The sequence below is a fragment of the Coregonus clupeaformis genome, unplaced genomic scaffold (assembly GCF_020615455.1).
Source record: "Coregonus clupeaformis isolate EN_2021a unplaced genomic scaffold, ASM2061545v1 scaf0581, whole genome shotgun sequence".
Lineage (NCBI taxonomy): Eukaryota > Metazoa > Chordata > Actinopteri > Salmoniformes > Salmonidae > Coregonus > Coregonus clupeaformis.
In genome coordinates, this window is record NW_025534036.1 from 10,324 (window position 1) to 20,363 (window position 10,040).

At 44.5% G+C, this 10,040-nt stretch overlaps 1 pseudogene; it reads right to left on the bottom strand.

The window, feature by feature from the left end:
* Nucleotides 1-2,869: 2,869 nt before the first annotated feature.
* Nucleotides 2,870-9,106, bottom strand: LOC123485139 (annotated as a pseudogene).
* Nucleotides 9,107-10,040: the final 934 nt, after the last annotated feature.

Sequence of the window (10,040 nt, forward strand, 5' to 3'; positions counted from 1 at the left end):
GTGGATGGCTGATTAATATGCGGCCAGAATTGGACTGAAATGGTGAATCACTGATAATGTACCCAAACATGCTCTCTCTGGGCTGAAAATCAAGCTTGGTCAGCCATTTCTGGTCCAATACTGCCGTTTATTTCAGTCTGTGCTGCAAGACTGGTTCATTGACACAAAACAAAAGCAAATAGGGGCGGAATGCAAGTGTACTGTACTGACACACATTAACTGTCTGCTCTGTCAGAGAGAGAGAGAGAGGAACATCCAGGCCCTGCCTCTCCTCCTGTTAGAGCCTCCTCTGAGTAGAGGCTTCAGTATGTTGGGCTGGCCAGCAGGCCTGACTGTCTGAGAGGATAGGATCATTATTTTCATGAGTCACTTCTCTGGCCCGTCCGTGAAGATTTCGCCGGCTCCCGGAATCTGTCCGGAAAGAAGGGTCAACTGTGTTTTCTGCCAGGTCTATATTCAGAGAGTTTAGAAGGAATGGGGTTGGAGATACTACTCCACAGAGCTAGGCTTTACGGAAGAGTGGCCAGAAAAAGCCATTGCTTTAAGAAAAAATAAGCAAACACGTTTGGTGTTCGCCAAAAGGCATGTGAGACTCCCCAAACATATGGAAGAAGGTACTCGGGTCAGATGAGACTAAAATTGAGCTTTTGGCCCATCAAGGAAAATGCTATGTCTGGGCAAACCCAACACCTCTCATCACCCTGAGAACACAGTGAAGCATGGTGGTGGCAGCATCATGCTGTGGGGATGTTTTTCCATCGGCAGGGACTGGGAAACTGGTCAGAATTGAAGGAATGATGGATGGCGCTAAATACAGGGAAATTCTTGAGGGAAACCTGTTTCAGTCTTCCAGAGATTTGAGACTGGGACGGGAGGTTCACCTTCCAGCAGGACAATGACCCTAAGCATACTGCGAAAGCAACACTTGAGTGTTTTAAGGGGAAACATTTAAATGTCTTGGAATGGCCTAGGTCGAAGCCCAGACCTCAATCCAAGATTGCTGTATACCAGCGGGAAACCCATCCAACTTGAAGGAGCTGGAGCAGTTTTGCCTTGAAGAATGGGCAAAATCCTTAGTGGCTAGATGTGCCAAGCTTATAGAGACATACCCCCAAAGAGACTTGCAACTGTAATTGCTGCAAACGGTGGCTCTACAAAGTATTGACTTTGGAGGGTGAATAGTTATGCATGCTCAAGTTCTTTTTTTGTCTTATTTCTTGTTTGTTTCACAATAAAACATATGCGCATCTTCAAATTGGTAGGCATGTTGTGTAAATCAAATGATACAAACCCCCAAAATCTATTTTAATTCAGGTTCGCAAAGCCACTGTATCTCCTGGCATATTACATCATTTATGCACCAGCATACAATACATTTTGGACTCACCTTGTTGTGCCTGTGCTCACTTGAACAGGAAGGTGGCGCGGCGGTCCTTCGTGGGCAAATTCTGTCATCAAACTTTGTCATCAAAGTCTCTGGCATTCTCTGGATGTATGGTGGCTTTCAAGACAACTGGGAACTCGGAAAAACAAGGTTGAATCATGATGACGTCAGTGATCTTCAGGTCGTAGCTCTAGAGAGAGGCCGAGTTCGGATTTACAATTCCGAAGCTAGATGACCGTTCAAAACGTATTTTCCCAGTCTGAGCTTGTTTTTCCCGAATTCCCAGTTGTCTTGAACTAATTGAAGTCAGATTTCGTAGTTCCAAGTTAAAAGTTGTTTTGATTGCGGCACAAATCATGCTTCATTGAGCAGCATGGCCAATGTTGAATGTTTATCATTTTAAGCTTGGAAGAGAGACCCTTAATCCAGACCTGGGACCACACAGCCACTCCACTGAATAGCAGGCTAGTGATTGCAGTTAGCTAGTGATTGCAATGCTTGCAGTTAGGCCACTGATTCCTTCCAAACCACTCATTGTTGAATTTGCGTATTTCCAACTTGTTGTGTAATATTTATGTCCAATGGCCGATGAGCACCGATACGCTTTATCTATAATTTCTCTTCATTATTTATCTTCATACGACAAGGATTAAAAAGGGGATTTGCCAGTAGATTGTCGACTTGATTCATGATGATGACTGCTAGCTAAGATTTTGAGCAGTATGATGTTGACATGATCAGTCAATCAAAGCTACTGTAGATATAACGTGATTTGACGTCATTTTATCTGTGGCCAATGCCCTTGAGCCTTCTTGGATGGGCACTTCTAATGTAACTCTATGGCAACACCCAAGGGGCTTGAATTTTCAAGCTCTACTCCTTAGACTTGGAGGTGACATAGTGTCCCCATGAGTGACAGAACACTGAGCCAATCACGCTGCCCCGCCACCACAGAAAGCACTTAGCTAGGCTGGAAACACCTGCGTTTTGGAGCTGCCTTCCTCAATAAAGCAAAAAGAGACCATGTTTATATGCGTATTTATTAACTCAATGATGTTTTCTTCTTTTTTTTTCATGGTTTGCAAACTGATATGTGACACATATTAATGCCAAAATAACATGCATAACAGGCAAGCTAAAAACGTTGGGCTCAAAACTGGTAAGGGTCGCCACTGCATCTGGTACTGATACCTCACATGTTTTGCATTTACATTCCCATCCACAGAGCAGCTTTGCAGCGTTAGGTTTAACCAAACATACTCTAATATAGACAGTCCCTAAAGTATCATTATTCATGCTTGCAACAGCAAGGTTGAGGTTTTGATGCCTAAATGGGAAACATATGCTGAACACAACTGTCTGTAATACCATTTTGAGAAATAAATGGCAAATAACCATATCATATACCTCAGGATTGGAGTTGAGACCCTGTGCTATAGTGCAAGTAACCATGTTATTGCATTTACAGAGTTATTATCATCTTACCTGTTTTCCCTCCCAAGTGTAGAGCGCTTTGACTGCCCCGAGTTCAGCTTGATGGTATGCGTCTGTGAGTGTCGGTCAGCACCTGTTCGAAGGAGTGGGCCGTCTTCTTATTCAGCAGGATCCTCACTGCCTTCCTGGGCTTGACCCCGCCTGCGGATGACTGTGACCAGCTTGGGCTTGAGTGAAGTCTCTGGTGCCGAGGCTGGCCCTCTCGCTACGCTGCAGCTCGCCCTTTACCAGGGTGCTGAGGGAGGACAGGGAGCGGGACTGGCCTGCCTTGATGCCCACTGACCAGTTGGGGTTAACGTTCTTGGTGTAGTCCACCCGGCGGTAGGGCTCGTTAGAGGACACACACGTAGCTCACCTAAAGGGAGGAAGAGGGAGAGCTACTTAGAATATAGGTTTCTTTTTTAAATACCTTTCATAAAAATCGTGGAATCAACATTTCATAAAAAGGTACCATCAGATTCAGCAATTGAGTTATTGAAGCTACAGTAAATCAACTCCATCGCATTTTCCAGCTCTGAATGCCACCTTACAACTGTCAATGGATAACCATTAATTCCAGTTGACTAAATGAGTGATAATTAGCCACGTCCTGGAGAGTAACTCAGTCGGCTCGACTGTGGATGACAAGAGTTAAGGTTCCCAGTGGAAACAAAGCCACATTGAGACTGAGGCCAGCCAGTCAGTGTAACCCAGCCTTCTCTGTTTCTCTGAGCTCTCTCGGCCTGCTGCGTGGACACTCTCCAAAGCTAAGTATTTTCCTTTTCCTCGCCGGGCATTCCATTGTAGCAGTTAGCGTGTGTGTGTGTGTGTGAGCGTTTCCCCTCAAGACCAGATTCATTTGACGACTCAAAAGGCTTTGCTGGTAAATGGAACCACAATAAGGGTAAGAGGAGGGTGGGTGATGGTGTTTGGAGGCTGTTTGTTGGAGGACAACATATGTAGGAATTTATTTTTTACATTCTGGGCCACTGAGTCAAACTAGGAGAGGGAGACATTGCTAACCTCTAATCTCTTTTCATCATGGATTTTACGGTTTGTCACAAGACTAGTGAAACCACAGAATGGCATACTGTAGTAGCATGGAATATGCTATGCATGCAACTAAGTGAACCCATATTGCTGCCTTTGTTGTCCTTGCATAGCGCTATACTTGCAATATCGGCCTTTTACCAGTTTAAGGTCAAGGCACCGATCGATGACAACATGACTGAACTGGGAAAGGTGAGAAAACATTGTTATTATATGTAAGAGAGATAGAAAGAGAGAGATGTTCAAAGAAGGGTGATGCTAAATAATGCTAAAATGAACTAAGAAAGGCGAAAACAGTATTGTGTGTAAGAGAGGGAGAGGGGAATCTGAAGGATCTGAAGGGGAATCAAACAATGACTCAACAGAATCTATCCATCTAGAACCGTAAGGAAAGCTTATGGAAGCAAGGTTAAGGTTTGTGTTTTTGTTCCAGTCAACCCTGCTCCGGTATGTGAGTAACCAAAACATCCTGTTCTCAGCAGTCAGTCATCCAGGAACAGAAACAGGAAGACAACAGTGAATGAGTCACCTAATGACAGTGGAGACAGTGCTTAAAGAAAGGTGTCATCCCTCAGGGAAAGGTGAACGGAATCATTTGCGGAGAGTGGTGTGAAGACGATGGCTAACCCACCAGAATATCTTGAGTACAATACCCAGCATTATTTTCAAGAGCCACGCAACTGAAAAATATGAAGATCCTTTGTCATAAGCTTACTACTACTACTACTTCCTGTAGTAACATTGTGTGCTGTCCATGGTGCTGAGATCAACCTAAACCAGGATTTTGGTTTATACCAAAATATCAATCTGTTATCTTCTCAACTACATCACAGTATTATCTACTGCCTCATGGTTCCTCTCATCTGCTTTAAGACAAAGAAAAAGGGACGGAAAGGAGGAGGAAGAGGACAGAAGGAAGAGAGAGACTTCTGAGACGGCGAGACCCAAGACGCCTGGATTTATTAATCTACCAATTAACCAAAGGCTAATTAACGACGCTAGGCCACAGCTGAGGGACCCGAACAGATGAAAACGGTAACACCAGATCAGACGAGGAGCCATCATCAATTCAGATCTGAAAGCCTGGAGAAACAGAAGTGGCCTTCTGAAGGGGGCTCAGGGGTGACAGTGACGAGGGGATGAGATGAGGGGTCTCAGACACACACACACACACACACACACACACACACAGTATCATGGACCGTCGGTGACAGGAATACCCCAGGGACGAGAGGGGGGTCTAAAGTGCGGCATCACCAGAGAGGTTAGGATCCTGGATGGTGATACCCTTCAGTGGCCCTCTACAGCGGGGGCCTCACGTGAAGCACAGCTGAGACCACAGCCCCTTAAACAGATCCCTAACCAAACATCAGCTGGTCGCTATGGAGGAGAGGGGGCGGATCCATCAGTGTGTGTGCTGATCCGTCACTGAGCAAATACACACAGATGTCATCACTCAGTGGGGTAAGTGAGAGGACATGAGAGGTCATGGATTGAGAATGTGTTTGTCTGATGTAGTCCTTAACACTATGGTGACATCTAAACAAGCAATGTTTTCCCCTGAGTGAAGACTGATGTTGAATCAATCAGCTTATTACATACATTGGATCGTATCAAACGACAGGTGCATCATAATGCATTGAAAGTCCTCCTCAAATGGCACACAATAGGTGTAGCATAAGACCACTATCGTGGTTTGGCTTGGTTTGGATCCAATCCAATGCCTCACTGTCATTTCCATAAGCACACTACAGCAGAGACAGTGTGGTGGATGTCACAGTGTAATCCCATCCATCCAGCCATCGCCCAGGGATCACATGTGAATGAATTAATGAATGGGGCTTGATGGGGTTCACACAACAGGCTAGGCTGGGCCAGCAGTCCTCAATCAATGGGTCTGGGAGCGCACACACACACACACACACACACACACACACACACACACACACACACACACACACCCCTAATCCATTTGATGGCTGAGTACACAAAGACAAGATTCTGGTGTTTGGCTCCAGCATCTCCAGCCAAAGGGCCTCGTTCACAGCCAGGCCAAGACGCTCCTCTGACGGATTGACTGCATTCCTCCTGTGTTTGACTGTCTCTGTGATAGCATAGCACCACGTCCATGAGACCTGACCCCTGGACAACAGCCGTGCCCTATTTCTCCACATCACAGCAGGGGGACAAGGGGACAGCCACTGAGAGGACAGCCACTGAGAGGACAGCCGCAGCCCACTGACAAAACAAGTTACTGAGGAGGCAGAGTTCAGGGCTACGATAACTAGGACTCCTTCACACCATTATCCCGACCAATGGAGTCTCTACAGTAAAGAGGGGACTTCTTGAGTGGAACCCAATCTGTGTACTGTTTATGGAAGGAGTTTGGAGTCCAGTCATTGTACAGTAGAAAGAATGGAATGGATAGAGAGGTTCCAAAATAAACTTGGCACCATATCAAATGTCCAATAGGATTGGCTTAAGAGCTCAAACTCTACTCCTATTATAAGCCTTTGGTAGAGTAATTGAAAAGGTAAAAACTATACAGAACTCTTCATTAGCCACTGTACCTACAGTATGAACTCACAGGCCAATGTACCTACTGCAGTATAAACCCAAATAACCATCAAGATGAGAACAACAACAAGTTTTCACAGCCAGAGAAAGTGAGTTGGCCCACTTTCCCTGCCAAATCAGAGCAGAGAAAGTGTGATGCCTGCCTGAGGATTCCAGATTCCACTCTGAAAGTTTACTTGACAGAAAACAGGCATTACATCCAGAGGTGAGGCTGAAGTAATAGGACTGGCACCATCTTTCTACACCACTCCCCTACTGTACCACAGCAGACACCCATTGTCCTTCCTGACAGTCCAACCAGAAGTGATGCAATGTGTCTCTCAGCCACGGGATTGGGCGCCCAGACCTAAATCTACCACCCCATCCTCTCTGGGGACATGGGGGGAGGAACAAGTGGAACGAGTGCAGAGGCTTATATTTGGAAGGAGGAAGGAAAGATGTCAGCTGAGAATAAACAGGGGGGATGAGAGAGAGGAGAGAGGGGCAGGTGAAAAGGACAGCACTGGAGTAAAACTAACGGGAGTCAGGAGATAAGCTATACAAAGGAAAAGGAAAGTCCCACACTCATCTCTCCTAGCTGTGGATTGATTTGAATATGACAGCGCTAACATGGGCTGGTGCAACAACCGTAACCTTTCATGCTAAGAGAGGATTGTAGAGAGGTCACAGATCAGACAGCAGACTGCAGGACTCAACACAAAGATTATTGTATTACCCCAGGCACCACCGGCCACTGTCACTGCTGCAGCCTGCGACACAGAGAGGAGAGTTGCTCACACACAGACAGAACCACTGTGTAGCAGTGGGAGGCTGGTGGGAGGAGCTATAGGAGGACAGGCTCATTGTAATGGCTGGAATGGAATTAATGGAACGGAGTCAAACATGTGGTTTCCATATGTTTGATATCGTTCCATTGAGTCCAGTCCAGCCATTACAATGAGCCTGTCCTCCTATAGCTCCTCCCACCAGCCCCCATTGCTGTGGTCTATACATAGCAAATCTACCAAGTAGGGAGAGATCTACTGTAAAGTAAAGAAGCGTAAGTTACATTCCTCAACCTTTGCAACTACTCATTTTCTGGAATAATACTCACACACTTCAAACTACTGAATTCATTTGACTTTAGCTGTGTAGGGTCTAGCCAGGACAATATACATGATGCTTTATTAAGCATTCCTGTGAAATGACTGAGCTAATAACTCATGTGGATATATAATAACGGTATGACCTGACCATGTTGTTCAGTTCTTTGAAGGTAGTTGTACATATCTTATTTGTACTATTAGTACCGTTGTAATAACAGCTTCCTCTATACCTCAATGTTGACATTTTCCATTCTCCCATCGTGAAGGGGGATGAGGGGGGGTGAGGGGGACACTTCCATGTTGTATGCCCAGAGGGTGAAAAATCACTCTGCAGTGACCATTTTTAACAGCCAAGAAGCACAGAAGACTGAGAGCTCATACTAACACACACACTGGTTTCAAGATCAATGGAGGATAGATGTAAATTAATGCAAACTGTGCTGCCTAGTACTGCTATATAGCGGGTCTGTCATCTATGTGGTTCTCACACTCACACACACATACAGGTTTTGAGAGAGGTGCGGGGGGGGTTGTTAATAAGGCTGCTCAAGGGCACCATGGCAGGCAAAGTTGTATCTAGGAGTTTGGATACAGCAATCCCTCTGGCTGCTAGTTATCAAATTTGGAAGGATTTGGAAATGGAACCCTTGGTTGCTGGCTCGCCTCTAACCAATGAACCTAAAATGTAGTATAATGAGGCTATAATGTAATATAATGAGATTATAATGTAGTATAATGAGGTGGTAATGTAGTTTTAATAATAATAATGTATATAATGAGGCAGTACTTATAATGAAAGGTATGAGGAAAAATATAAAATAATATCATTATACACTTTATAAATTATATACATTATAGTTACAAAACATTATACTAATTATTTTTATATAAATATATATAGTATAGATAAATTAATGAGATAATGGTAATAGATAATAGATAATAAGCTTATAATGCAGTATTAGCTAGTATTTTCCCAAGGGGGAAAGTTGATAGCAGAATAAACGAATATAACAAGGAGTAATGTAAAGTAGGGGGGAACGATGAAAGGACAAAGGAGGAAACCGGAGAGATAGAGTGTGGTAAATAATAATGAGTATTGATATATATTATAATGCGCGAGTATTGATCTCTACATGATTTATTATGTCATTTGTAGGACTGGGCTGTGTGGACTGTGTGTCTTACCCTCCACTAACTCTTGTCAGGGCGATCTTCTTGCTGCCGTCCACGGTGTAGATGCTCCGGACACCCTTGTGGCAGGTTGAGTGTCGAGAGAGACCGGTAAGGCCATAAGCAGGTGGCGCGTTAGGACCTAAAACGATGGGAACATACACCAAACCCGAAATTTGTTACCATTTCGGTAGAAACCGCACTTTTTGGCTTTCTTCTCGGAGTGTGAGGACTGGAGCGTGCGCGTTGGTAAAAGCACACGCGCGCTGGTGGGCACGAGAGTTGCCCTGGAGCCGGACTGGGATCCCGAGCCGTTAGCCCGTGATGAACGGTGCGTTTTGTCCCGTTCCTCAAAGTGTTCCATTCAATACTTCTGCTGAGCGACATGTTGATCTGTTTGCGTTTTGATCTATCCACAGAAGAAAACAATAGCAAAATGGCTTTGACAGGCAAAGCCCCATTTCAGCGCAATCCAATGACAGCTGTCAAACAACGCTTTAATATGATACAGTAATCGAGAGGACAGTGCACGTGTAGCCTAGTTTCTAAGGCTGCAGCAGTAAGATACAATGTTGCAATTTTTTGGGGATAAGTGGTATCAATATAGGGGGGAAGCAGTAGCCCGAGTAACGGTTACAAATCTTACCTTGTCAATAAGGCTGCACAATAAACTCTCGGTTATTGAAATACCAAAGGCTAAACGAAAATGATTGTTCCAAAACCACAATTCAGATGTCACAAATTACCGGCACATTTAAATTAATACAGAGAGCCCAGACTTGATTGACTGTCGACTGTAGCAACCGCTAGTTTACCAATGAACTGAGCCGCACAGGAAAACACACGATTCCAAGCTATATTAATGTATCCGAGGAGAAACAAAAGGGAAAAACGAATTCCATTTAGCACAAATACATTGCATGTAAAACCGTGTAAAAGAATCTAAAACATGTGCTAGCAGTAGAAACCAAGCCTCCCCCTCCTCTACATCCTTTCTCTGACTAGCGAACGGTTCAACACTGTTGCAGGAGAGGAAGCCGTCCGAGACCTGTCATCCAATTCAACAAGGAGGGAGTGGAATGCTATTCCCCTCAGGGTCCTAACGCTAGTTTCGATACAATTGTTCAGCAAGTGATGTATTTTTGAAAGATGCAATTTGGCCCCAAATTGGAACTTATTTGTTATGTCTTCTATTATTTCTGATGTGCCATTTAGGTATTTATTAGGCAATACTATTCCTCGAAAAGCTAAAAGAAAAAATTATAACCACAAATAGGTGCTAATGGCTCTCTAAAATC